We start from the raw sequence: 11103 nt of genomic DNA, 5'->3' as shown, positions 1-11103 counted from the left end.
CACACACACACACACACACACACACACACACACACACACACACACACACACACACACACACACACACACACACACACACACACACACACACACACACACACACACACACACACACACACACACACACACACACACACACACCATCACATTAACAAACAAATCCAAACACAGCTCTCATTCGAATGCGACTGATTCCAAACGGCATTATGAAGCCGACACAGGCTGTTTAATTTGATTTTGCGGCTCCGTTCCCTTCCCTCCCGTGAGCCTCCAGTGTGTGAGACCGTGATCAGTATTCATCTGTGGCTGTCAGAGAGAGTGGTCGTGGCAGTGACCCCTCTGGGTGCACACAGACCCCCGGTGCCTCCTCACTGGGCCTGCCGTCGCTCCCGTTACCCGCCAAAGGCCGCCTGTCATTAAGAGCCGCACACTGGAGGAGTGTGCGCGTGCGTGTGTGTGCATCAGTCACTGGAGCGATACAATGAGTGAATGAGTATTATACCTGAAAACAAGATGGAAAATATGCTTTTTTGTTATATATTTAAATGAAGCTTTAATTATACAATATATTCATTTGTGTCACAGAGCTCCATCGTTGCCCCAAAACACACTAAAGAGCCACAGCAGTGTACAGGGCATTATGATTCCTTCTTCCTAATGAACATGGTCACTGCTACAGTAATCTGAGCAAACTTTAGATCGTGTCTCTAATCGTATTATTTGCAAAAGTCAACGTATCGCGACACTGCGTGATGTCATTTTCTGACTTCATGGCAACGTCCTGATGATGTCACTCTAACCGCATGATCAGAAATCATATTTTTGATCCACATAAGCTTCAGGACGTGTAGATTTATTCTATAGGGTGCTTCTTCTTTTTTTGTCCTATGCATGAGGTCGTTTTCTGACTTCTTTGTGACCTCATCATGATGTCACTGATGATGTCATATGAGGGATTTTCAGATCGACATGAGCTTTAGATTGTTTCTCTTGAACAAGCAGTGAAGGATAGAGACTCATGCTAAAATACAACCATGCTTTTCTTAACTCCACTGTTTCCTTGTTATGGATAAACAGCTTGTTGCGAATCTGAATTACATTACAGTAATGATGCGGACCCACCTTCTACTTGTGCAAGTGATGGTGTTCAGCTGGTAATGTATCTGACTTTGAAATTTATGTATCTGCAATTTGCAGACACACTGTAGGAAGAAAAGTTTTTTCAGATGTTCTGTCCTGCCGGGGGTTGTCTTTTCTAACTAGTATGAAAGTATATTAATCCACAACTGAAAATATCACAAAATATATTTAGAATTTATTTCCTTTCGAGTTAAAGAAATTAAAAACCACTACAGTGCTCTTTTAGGAAAATTAAAGATATGTTTTTAAAAGTTGAAAAGGTACGAGCTTTTTCCTTCTTCTTTTTTTTTTTTTTTTTTGAAGGGCTTTTGGATGAGTGCAACTGACAGGACAGGGAAGACAAAATGTATGAAGGGATTAAAACACAAACACCGCTTAATCCCTTAAATGAAAGCTAATACCCAAACAATGGCAACTATAACGGGGCGCGCTAACTATCAGTCAACAAGCCTGTATATCACGTAGAAATAAACTGATTCAAAAAAACACAGAACAATGATCACACACGTTTCCGAGCCCCCCTTGCTCATGATGCATTATAATGCTTTGGACACACAACGCGCTGAGCACACGCGTTCGTCATACGTACATTACCCGGAGGGAGCAGTCACGGGTGAGGTCAGAGCAACCCGCCCCCTTCGTCCTCCGCTCTCACGTTCCACTTCCCCCGTCTCACCGCGTCAGGTGAGGTGAGAGAGGAAGCTGATGGGCTCCGCTTCCTCCGAACGCTCTCATCAGCGCGTTGCATCGATTTGCATTAGCACCTCCTCGGCGGTCGATGGCTCCCGGTGGCGTCCCGGGATGCAGGTGCTCAACGTGCAGGGTCTTTCACCTGACGTCATTACATCAGCGCACGTCTCTGGACTCTCATCTGTCTCGCTGCCGTTCAGTCTCCATCGCGCGTCGTCATGCTCCGTCTCGCCCTTCTACTGGACAGGACCAGTGCTGAGTAACTACACCAAATAGCATTTGTATGGAAAGAGTTTTTTTTTAATTTATTCTTGTGCTGTTTTTTTCTTTTGGTGTTTACCTTTGTTTTTGAAGCCTCATTATTACTGGCGTGATGATTGACCCTCAGCGGAGGGATGAGTTCTCCTGCCCTGACGCTCTCTCCATCTTAGTTAGTGACGGGGGGGGGGGGGGGGGGGCAGATGTTAGATGAAATAGAGGAGATGAGCTCAGTGGAAAGACCCATTAGACGCCAGCAGCAGGGGCTCAATTGAACAAATAGAAACACTGCTGTCAGCTCGATTTCCCGTCGCCGACTGAATGCGACGCTGTCGACCGATAAATAGGAACATGCGGACGCATACAGGTGTGGGGGACCCGGACCATAGATGAGCCTGCCTCAGTAGAAATAACCACTGGGCATTTATTTACATTTTAAATGACACGAGCAAATCTGAGCATTTCTCTCCTGTTCGCCGCAAAACAATGAAAAAGATTTTCCACCGTAAATGCCTTTTGGTTTAAGATGCTACAACAAATGTATTGTATCGCTCCTGTAATCAGTCACCTGGCTTTTCATTGTTCACCGCCACTTTAGATTCAATGTTTCACCCGTAAAATCGCCGACCACAACAATCCCCCATCTGCAGGTTATCATTTTTATCCTGACCTCCACCATCTCGTCTCCTGCTCTTCCTCCTCCTGCTCACCTGTCGACTCACTGTCACTGTCCTGCTCGCCTTCTGGCACTGGCATGTGTGCTGAAATCCTCAGAGCGACCCCCCCCCCCCCCGGCCCCGCTCCCATACAACTTCCACAAAATGTATTAATATGAATTACATAAAGTTAAAGTTCTCCCAGCAGCCAAGGCGGCCACTCTAAAATAAGCTGCGGCGGTGACAGAGCCAATGTGTTATGTGTGTCGTAGGCCCGGGGGGCTCCGGGGGCTGCTGGGTAGGGAACGTAGTGGAGGGTCCCTGGGGGCCCACTGGCCTGGAAATGACACAGAGTGAGGGAAGAGCCCCCATACCCCGGAATCAGTCATCTCATCTGCAGGGGGAGAGAAGGAAGGACAAAGACACATCGCCCCACCGCCGGGCACACTCACACACACACACACACACACACACACACACACACACACACACACACACACACACACACACACACACACACACACACACACACACACACACACACACACACACACACACACACACACACACACACACACACACACACACACACACACACACACACACACACACCCACCCACCCACCCACCCACCATGGGAGATGCATACCATTTCTCTTTCACACACGCCCGAATATAATATTTCACGTGTGATTTTTAAATATGGCTTTTGAGAGGGATTAAGCTCAAAATGATGGGGCCAATTATGGTTTCAGGACACCGGGGACACTTGATCTCTTCCGAGGTGCCCAGCGCAGGAGAGTATTTATTCATTTGCGGATTTGCAAAAAATAGTTCACAGATATTCAGCTTTTAAAGGGTCTGCTCATCCAAATTGCAAAAACCATGAACAGACATGTAGAGTCCCTGACCTCTCCTGGTGCATATCCATGCAGGTAGCTTTGGGTTTAAAGGTCAATGTCAAAGGTTGCTGTGACTGTCTAATAGGACCACTGTCTTGGATTGAAGGAATTTTCTGCTGGTTGAGAAACACAAGATAGCCAAGAACAACACTTGTCCGTTAATCTCTGGCTTCTGCACGCTGGAGTCAAAGGGCTCATCATAATCATGTTTCCGTCGCCACCGCGTTCGGCCTCCCGACACGGGATTTGCAACAACATCAATCGTCAACGCGGGCCGATGATCGCCACATCTTAAACGGGACGGGCTGAGAATAGCTGCGTGTGGTGTAGCTTACCTACACCACAAGGTCAATATCTGCCCCCGCCTGATAGCAGCTGACTGATCCGAAACTACGCTGACAGCTTTTTGATGGGAGGATTTTTTTTTTTTCTTTCTAAGAAACCACCATCGAAGCCCCAGAGGTCTGGGCCAATAGCACACGGGAAATACAATCCAGTGTCAAATGGGACGGACGAAATCCCCACCGGAGGGACGCACATACACCGAGCCATCTGAAGAGGTGGGTGGGGGGGCGCGCAACGTGTGAAAATCAGGAGCTGTGAAAAGCATTTTGTGAGAACCCGCTATAAGAAGGAAGAGGAGGCCTCCCCCCCCACCCGAGCTATGACTTCTAGAAATAACTCTGCACGGTCGGTGTCGCTCCCTGCCATTAACCAGCACAGCTGTGAAATCACCCCCGGTGTGTTTCGTCCGAGGTGCATGGCGATGAAAAGGCAAAATGTCAACACTTCGTTTCCCCTGCAAATGTTGAAGAAAACTGTGACTAAAAAGGAGGCGTCCTCGGAGAGGGCCGGAAAGAAACACTTGGGTGGGTGGGGTGGGGGGGGGGGATTAGCTGAAACATTCATGGAACATTTTCCCTGATGCTTCATCTTAATTACCGCCGTGCAAGCCATGCAAATCCGATTGGCCGTTTATGCCAGGAAATTCATAACCACAGTGCGATATTAATTACTCCGGTAGGATTCCTGCTACATTTGATATGCGCGAGGCACCGCGGCCATTACCAGCCCTGTGTTTCCGCCTCGGCCCCCGCGTGTCAGCGGTAATCAAATCTAAACGTTGACAACAACACATTCGCCAATCAATATAAGATGTGAGGGATCCGTTTGACGGTGGAGTTTTAATCTCCTCTCTCTCGCTCTCATGTGTGTCTTCATTTAGCGCCAATATCCTGTAAGCATCTCTTACACACAACTCTCTTAATTTCGCTCATTTGGCTTTCCTCATTCGAAGCGCGGCCTTTTATGTTGCATTGTTCGCAGAGCCATTAGATTAAGTGGAGTCAAATGCAATTACAGCGCGCGACTGCTCAGCGAGAGCAACTATTCCTGATGCTGGATGTTGGAGATGGAGGAGAGGGAAGAGGAGATGTGTGTGTGTGTGTGTGTGTCTGGTTTGTGCCTCACTGTGGTTTACACCCAAATGTTCCCAGTGCTCCTGAAGCATGATTCAGAGAGTTAGATGACTGGAAAGAGTGAGAGCGAGAAAACAAAATAAACACAGACAGAAAATGAAGGATGGATGGACGGACAGGGAGGAGGAACTGGCCTCTAACTTCATCAATGGAGCAACACTGACCTCTGCTGGCGAACACCCCCTCCTTGTCAGTGCCCGTCACACACACACACACACACACACACACACACACACACACACGTGCGTATCCCTGCCTCGCAGTCCTCCTCGACTAATGATGTACTGGCACGCACGACGGACCTGCGTCGCCGTTCGCAGGGCTGGCATGTGTTAATGGCCCTGGCACCCCACGCCCGCAGCAAAGTGATACATCCAGCTGGCTCGGGGGCGCACACGCAGTCAGGACTGAACAGATGCCACTCATTTGGCCAAAGTGACCCAGCAATCAGCTGGCTAAGCACCTTAAAAAAAAAAAACAACCTCAGCAAGCGACAGACGAGAGGCGTGAACGCTCTGCTGGGTGACGACGCAGAGCGGGGGGGGGGGAGGGGCCCTCGCCACAGTGGGCCCCCTTTTTCTTTTTGTCCTCCCCCTGCTCTTTGCCAGTTCTGGGGCCCTGATCCTTACTTAGCTGATATTTTGCTGACCCTCACTCAGCCTCTCCAGCCTTTGCACTCTTTCTCTTGTACCTGCAGTCTTTACCCTACTAAACAATTCACCCATGCATGCGACTTTGTTCACGACCTTCTCCTGCTTGTTTTGATTTTCATTTAGTGTTGATGTCGTCCGAATCTTGCGTGTGCGAAGCAAATTTATCCTCAGGTACACACAAAGAAACCTTGAACCTTTTACACTGAGCCTTCTCTCCATCTCTGTTCCATCCTGTCATTCCATTCTCCTATTTATTTTTACATCACACTAAACGCATTCACTTTATTTTGCCTTCTGTCCCACCATCATGTCGCTGTCCAACACTGGTGTGTGTGTGTGTGTGTGTGTGTACATGCATGCCTCTGTGCATATACTTACTGTATATGCGTGTGTGGCTTCTAGCTGATGCACTCTATGACATATTGAGGTAATAAAAAGCTCCTCCGCAGGGACGGCTTTGGCCCACTAATTAAACACCCCCTATGCGACCTTATTGCAGGCGCCAGTTGCCATAGAATCCAGCAACATCTACTGGACGCCGCATCCAAACTGCGTCCCTCACCTCTGAGTCATAGGAAGGTGGGGATGAAGAGGGGAGAGGGTGGGAAGTTGCAAGGTCATTACCTCAGAAAACCCAAATGACATTGGACCACACAGTAATCTCCTTGCACGGAACACTGACAGACCTGCTCTCACAGCTCTATGAAAACATTTAGTCCGACAATTTTACAACATTTTGCTCAGTTTAAGCGATAGAATATTCAGATAGGAGGCTGTTTCAGTTCTTTTCACCGTTTTTATAAATGCAGAAAAACATTAAATGCTAAATTCAATATCTAAGACTGTATGTTCTTTGGCTGCATACTTTATAAGTGAGAATGTATTTACCTCAAGGGCAGTATTTGTGAAAAATACTCTAAGCTCTAAGAGTTATTTTATTTTTCAAAGAGCCCGAAATGGTATTACAGGAAAAAAAATTAAAAAAGAAAAATTATGTAAAGCGAAAAAGAGAAACGAAGATCAAGAATGACTGTTCCTGTCCCGTCGTTTTTGAAGCGAAACCATGTCGACTTTGCATTTCCTCCCCATGTGTCTTATTTCCAAAAAGACATTGCCCCTTAGGCTCCAAACCTGCCCTTGAGGACGGAGCGTATTTGTCTGTCTGTGTTGCGTGTAATGGTGGTTTTACTACATGCTACATCTGAGGCCGAACTCTGAGGCCTTATGTATTTCTTAACCAAAGGCAACAAGGGCTCCACAGAACATAACAGAGCCTTTGGACGAATTTCAACCAGACAAAACAAAACAACATTTTGCATCTGAAATACAGAGCTTGACTGTTTTCACAATGTTTCATTCAGAAAGTGTGTGTGTGTGTGTGTGTGTGTGTGTGTACACCTGTTAGGGCCAGACCTGCTGAATGAAGGTGTCCTCTGATTCGGTCCGTCGTGGCGCGGGGGGTCAGCGCGACAGACGACTCAGCACCTGTCACCGGCCGGGTCCGACTCATCAGTCACCGCCTCCATATGCTGCCCATTAAAATCAGACATGTGGGCACCGGGCTGGCAAAGTCCACACACCCGGTGACCCTCTCCACATCTGTTGAAAAAACCTTTAAGACATGCAGCACGGAGAGGCAGGGGGAAGGACGGTGAACAGGGGGACTAAAGCTACATTTCCACTTTCCTGGTTAGTATAAGTGAGCTGATAAGGCGCATCTCCTCTCGTCACTTTAATTGTCTGGTGACGGTGGGCAGAGATTATCACTGGAGTTACCTTTGTTAAGATGTACAGTAAATTACACTTGTGCTGTCAAAGAAGGAGATAGACTGTTTTTGCTAAAGGGTCAGTTTACTCAAATCATTACAGAAATGTACGCCTACTTTTAGTATTTATCTGACATTAATTTGCCTCAGTTTTATAGAATGAAGCTTGTGTTATTCTATAATTGACTTTCCTACTAATCCTGCGGTATAGAAGGATGCAGTATGTGGGATCAACTCCCCCCAAAAAAAACTAGAAGCCACATGTTCAAAATAAAGAAGGATCATGTCACAATCATTTCCTTGTGTGTTTTCAATAGTTTTTGGGGAACAGAGGTCTGTGGCACAGAGAAATAAACTGACTGTCCACAGAGGTAACACCTCGTAACAAAAAGAAATATATTAAATATCACCATTTTCTGCCAGCACCTTAATACAATGGAGGTACGTGACTGTGTTGCTCACGGCAATGAAACACCAGCTGTGTGTTAAAATTGTTATTACATTTTTTCTGTTTCTAACTTACTTTCTTCCGAATTTTGTTTTAGCGCACTTTATAATTCCAGTTTATGTTGGTGCACATTGTTTTCAGGACCCCTTAGTTTAGTTTTTTTACGTTACTCGTCATTGCATCTGTTCTTGTAGTTTTGCTGCTGCGACACTTGACCTTCCCTGCCTGGAATCAGTCCGATTCTTGGGATTATCCGGAGCAATAGTGGCATCATCTCTAAAAAGACAAAATCCTGGGCAATTCGTTTTTTGGTCAATTGTGAACCAATCCTTTAGCTTATGCAAGGCATAAAAAACAACAAGAATACTCAGTTGTACGGGTATAAAAGATGCATCTAACCTGAATTAGACCTTAACTGGATAATGACCAGTAGCCAGAGCAAGGCATTGCATACGTGTGTGGCCTGCAAGAGAAAAGGGTTGAAAGAGAAATTCGCTCAATGACACAACAATGTACAAGGTAAGTGTGAATGCATGTGTGTGTTTGTGTGTGTTTGTGTATGCAATTGCAAGTGTATCTCTACATCGGCCTAATGTGCCTGTGTGTTTCAGATCCGAGTGTGAGAGTGCTCGAGTAAAAGAAATGCAGAGGGCATTCTCTTCAAACGGATGGTATTCAAAGAGCAGACAGTTTCAATGGGAGACAGCACTGAGGGCAGTCGGGTTTGAACTGTGTTTGTGAAAGGCAGTCTGCCTTTTTAATAAAATGAAATAAAAGAAGTGCATTTGCACAAGTTTTCTTGGAGGAAGTGGTGGATCCAGCCAGACAGGGAGAGAAGGGAGTTTAATGACCAATCACAGAGCGATTTGAGAGAGGGGGGGGGGGGGGCAAGGACTGGAAGGCGAAAGAAAGAAAGACGGGGGGAGAGAGGGAGAGAGAGAGAGAGAGAGAGAGAGAGAGAGAGAGAGAGAGAGAGCAGGACACACAGAGGAAGAACATTGGCCCGGGGCGCTGCGACGTGCTGCGCCTCCTTTCTCCCCTTTCTTCAGCAGACTCAGAGAGGAGGGAAGAAAACGAGAGGGGTTGAAAAAGAACAAAAAACCCACTTTCCATCCGTACCCCTGGGAGCGCCGGGGCCGGCGGTGGCCCACATAGCTGCAACGGTCTGACCTCGGCGCTGCAGGAGTGATGGCTGGTGAATTACCATGTCAGTGGCCCCGGTGCCCCGTCATGCCAGCTCCCTCACACACACATAATAAACACACTCCATCACCCGCTCGGCCCAACCGCACCACCCAAAGAGAGCATATTAATTATAGATGTACGTTAAATTACTTTCATTACCTCCCCTGCTCGGCGGACGGACTGGAGACTGGGATGATGGATGGAAAGGGGGTTCACTATAACTCCCCCAAGTGGTGCATGGCCCCCTCTCTCTTACTTTCTCTAACCTTTTCCTCGCACTGTTGTTCTTTACTTTGCACCAATTCCTCCGCATTTTGTGGCTTTCGCTCCCTTTGTGTCTCTCTTCTCTTTCCTCATGCAAACACTCTTCGTGGCCTCGCGTGGACCCAGCATGAGCACTGAGACAAATAAGTCACTGTTTTGTTTTTCTTACTGTGACCGACAGTGGGAGTAAAGAGGGAAGGTAGGTGGAATTATAGGGTATGAAATAAAACTATAGGCCAGTTTTCACAAATTTCACCTATAGCCACAAATTATTATGATCATTATCCTCCATGCAGGGTGAGCGCGGACGAGGGAGTTTGGAGCTCAGGCAGCCTCACATTTCAAAGGTTTCATTTTCAGCCATTGGTTTTTGCATATTGATTCATGTGGATCACTTCATATGCTCAAAAGGAAATCAGGCAATCAATGTCGTGGTGTAGCCTTACACCGTTCGGCTGCTCATTTTCAGAGCAGGACAAGTGAACAATCCAGTGTTTTTGTCTGATGCTCATATCTCCAGAGGGCATGTGGGCAAATAAGTGAACGAATGAATGAATGAATATGTGACCATGATTCTTTGTGAGGTGATTTTAAGATTCGGATTCTTCACAGTGGTCTTTCTATTCGAGCAAGAGTTATGACGTCCGTCCTGCAAAATTAAATGTATTATTCTGTGGGAGGAACTAATATCGCCTTGCTGTGGTGGGAACACGTCGTGACATTTACCGTGTAAAGCCCTCTTTGATGAACCTTTGCTCAAATGTTAATGCTGGGGATCACATGATAACCTGAAATCTCACAAGTTCTAATGAAGACATCGCTAAAGTGGAAATAGCACACCTCTGGTGTAATCTAGCGCTATGCCTCGGCGTTCTCCCTGAGCAAACAACAACGCAACGCATCTCTTCGTCGAATCTTGGGGCCACCTAGGGATTCTCGGCGCGCGCGTGTGCGTGCGTACACACTTGTCCTTCCCTCACTGTGTTCTGTAAGTTTGATCCCACTCCGGCGACAGCAGCTTTACATTGGTAGCCTGTGCTTGCTCAACACCCCGGGCCTATCTAATCTCTGCTGCTCCGAAACATCCCATTCAATTTCTTCTGCTGATAGATGCCAGTGCTCTTTGAGCCCTCTGGGAGCACATTCCTTCCTCCCCGCTTGTCTCAAGACTCTTCGCTTGTGTAAGACCACTCCAGATTCATCAGGTCAGCCCCCCCCGCCTCTACTGTAAACAGCCGAGATCAGATTCACACAAATCCAAAGGTCAGGAGAAGGGCTGATAATCAACATCCAGTCGCCAGTCTCTGTTTACGTATAAGTAGCGGCCGATGAAGACAAAAAAGATTTTGCACGAGCAGGATGTTTTCACGAGGAGCGATACCCGATTACAATCATGCACAAGAGCTGACAGTTAACGGAGAGCTGTCAATTAAGAGTTGGTACATGGTGATATATTCTAATTCTAGTCCTCACTTAGATTTGAGTGAAAAGCACACACTCCATCAGAGCCACTCCTCTTGTTTATCTACTCCCTTTTTTTTTAATTGACAGACACGGATGCCTGTCGGTGTGCTCCAAGCTGCTTTGCAATTAAATTGCCTTTTTGCAGCAATGTCAGCAAACCACCTCTGAACTGAGCAACCACGATTCCTACTGCGGCGTCT

The sequence above is a fragment of the Scophthalmus maximus genome, chromosome 6 (genome assembly GCF_022379125.1).
Source record: "Scophthalmus maximus strain ysfricsl-2021 chromosome 6, ASM2237912v1, whole genome shotgun sequence".
NCBI lineage: Eukaryota > Metazoa > Chordata > Actinopteri > Pleuronectiformes > Scophthalmidae > Scophthalmus > Scophthalmus maximus.
Note: the sequence above shows the minus strand (reverse complement) of the source record.